This window comes from Megascapheus bottae, chromosome 37 (genome assembly GCF_031878675.1).
Source record: "Megascapheus bottae isolate mThoBot1 chromosome 37, mThoBot2.hap1, whole genome shotgun sequence".
Taxonomy (NCBI): domain Eukaryota; kingdom Metazoa; phylum Chordata; class Mammalia; order Rodentia; family Geomyidae; genus Megascapheus; species Megascapheus bottae.
In genome coordinates, this window is record NC_143545.1 from 2784311 (window position 1) to 2787138 (window position 2828).

The 2828-nt window shown below is 45.8% G+C and overlaps 1 long non-coding RNA gene across 1 annotated transcript; it reads right to left on the reverse strand.

Annotated features, from left to right (window-relative positions):
- Positions 1–454: 454 nt before the first annotated feature.
- Positions 455–2571, reverse strand: LOC150042058 (uncharacterized). Its single transcript, XR_016533675.1, has 3 exons — positions 2430–2571; positions 2059–2162; positions 455–792 (listed from the first exon to the last, which is right to left on the reverse strand). It is a non-coding gene; the product is annotated as an uncharacterized LOC150042058 (long non-coding RNA).
- Positions 2572–2828: the final 257 nt, after the last annotated feature.

Consider the following 2828-nt stretch of genomic DNA (forward strand, 5'->3'; position numbering starts at 1 on the left):
ACAACCTTACTTCCAAATTTTGTTCAGAAACCCATTTCTATTTTTTTTTAACTTTTACTGATATTTGCTTAAACCTTTAACAGTTTAGCCTTTATTTGCATTATTTGAAAAACCTTTAAGACACTTTGCCTCCAGGCCTCCTTTTAGAAGAGGCTTTTTTTTCTTTTTTTTTTAAGTTACTGCCTAGAACTCCAATAATAGTTTAAAATAAGTTTTTTGTTATGGTGAGAATTACAAACGTCATCATTCCACCAAAGGTTCAAATTTAGTTTCTTTCTTTCTTTTTTTTTTAATTGAAACCAAATCATAAGTAGATAAAACATTCCTTTTAAAACTTTTTCCTAAATCTAATACATTTCAGGAGGCAGTTTGTAAGCCCATCTCTTTCATAACTGGGCGAACTTGTCAGTCATCTGTAATACTGGGGTCCAGTGGTGGACAAATATGAGTCGACTTAGAACACGATTAAGGAGTTTATTGATCCACGTCTATAATTTATTGGAAGATAAGAGTCTCACAGAATTACCTGGGCGAGGCTGGCATCAAATCCAGGTCCTCAGATGTCAGTCTTTTGCATAGCTGGGATTCTAGGTGTGAGCTTTTAGGATCCCAGCTACAAGCAGACAGTATGTGGAGAAGGAGACACGGGGTAGGAGAGAACTGGAGGCGGCTGGACACTGGGTGTAGCTGCTTGGTTTGCTGCAGATCCACTTTCTCTCTGCGTAGACCCTGGCGCTGCTAATTCCAAAATCGTCCAAATAAGCGTATTCCCCAGGGCCTCGAACTTCCACGCTAGAGCCAAGCAGAAACACGTTCAGTACTCACATTTGGCGACCTACTTGAGTACTTTTTCACTTTTTGGTCAGGTATAGGGTTTGAACTCGGGCCTGGACACTGACCCTGAGCTTTTGTGCTCAAGACGAGTCCTGCTCTCCCATTAGGAGCCACAGCACCACTTCTGGCTTTTTTTTTGGGGGGGGGGGGTGATAAAAGAATCTCATGGATTTTCCTGCCTAGGGTGGTTTTGAACTCTGATTCTCAGCTCTCAGCCTCCTGGGTAGCTAGGATGACAGGTGAGAGCCATCAACACGCAGCCTGTTGCCTGTCTCTAAAAAAAAAAAAATGTGGGCCGGGAGTTTGGCCTAGTGGTAGAGTGCCTGCCTAGCATGCACGAAGACCCGGGTTCGATTCCTCGGTACCACATACATAGAAAAAGGCTGGAAGTGGTGCTATGGCTCAAGTGGCAGAGTGCTAGCCTTGAGTAAAGCCCAAGAACAGTGCTCAGGCCCTGAGCTCAAGCGCATGACTGGCAAAAAAAAAAAAATGTTTGTTGTTGTTGTTGTTTCCAGTGCTGGGGCTTGAACTTAGATCCAGGGCACTGTCCCTGAGCTTCTCTGGCTCAAGGCTGAAGCTCTACCACTTGAGCCACAGTGCCACTTCTGGCTCTTTCTATGCATGTGCTAGAAAGGAATCGAACCTAGAGCTTTGTGCATGCTAAGAAAGCACTCCAGCACCAGGCCACAAGCCGGCCCCTGTCTGGAGTTTCAGTAGAATAGAGCAGCGGTCGTCTCACATTGGTGATGAGCACTGCTGACTGAGTTGCGTTTCTTCTCCATTCTCAAAGTCCTGGTGTGAATGCCACCTGTCTGTCCATCACCCGTTCATCCCAGTCACACTAACCACGCATTCATTCATGACCCACGGCCACCTGTGGGCTCCCTAGACGTGACCTTCACTCAGGCTCAACTGATTCCAAAATGCAGAAAAATAAAACATCAACAACAACAAATCCATGCTGGGTTCCAGGACTCACAGCTGTCATCCAGCTACTCAGGAGGCTGAGATCTGACGATCACAGGTCAAAGCCAGCCCTGCCAGCAAAGTCCATGAGACTCTAATCTCCAATAATACTATTTAGGAAAAGCTGGAAGTGGCGCTGTGGTTCAAGTGGTAGAGCACTGGCCTTGAGCAAAACCTCAGGAATAAAGACCCAGGCCCTGAGTTCAAGCCCAAGTCCTGACCTAAAACAAACAAGCCAAAAGATGGTTGAAAACGTACAAGTTGGTGAAGTCTGTGTTGTCTGCCCACTTCCAACTGTGCTTTGAGGATTCTCTTCTCAGTCCAATCCAATGATAGTAACCTTTGTGTTTTTTCAAGAAATTCTGTAATAAAACACAGTAAGTTGAAAATGAGAGTCCTTCTCTTTAACACAAATCTCCTTCCAGTTTTTTCCTGGAAGGTAAGAGTCTCACGACTTTCTTTCACAGTTTGTCTTGGAACTGCGATCCTCCCATCTCAGCCTCCTGGGTAGCTGGATGACAGCGTGAGCTCCTGGCGCCCAACCCTTTAACTTCACACAACCTCTCCAAGTCGGGGTGGGCTGTCTTTAGCAAGTCACAGAGAACAGGAACCCCAAAAGCATTTCTTACCAGGTCCTGGATGGTGTCAAAGGTGGCCAGATTGGCTCCTTTGGAGGCACAAAAGTCCTGACTGGACGTCCAGTTCCTTCTGGTCTCAGAAAAATAGAAACACTGATTCCCAAAGCCAATCCACTCTCTTGGACAGGAAGAATACAGGCTGTGCTCTGGAATGCGGCTTTCTGCTTGGTTCACGAACACACAATGGATTTGCTTTATAATCAGTCTTCTGTTTTCTGTGCCCGTCCCGGGGCCTAAGCCACACATTGGCCATCAAAGCCACTCACCTGCTAGAATCACCTTTAGCACAACTGTCGTCCCAAACAGAAGCACAATAGTCAACAGACAGCACTGCAGTTTGGCTGTGGTGATAGGTGACAATATTCCTAGGCATATTTCCCAGAGCTTTTT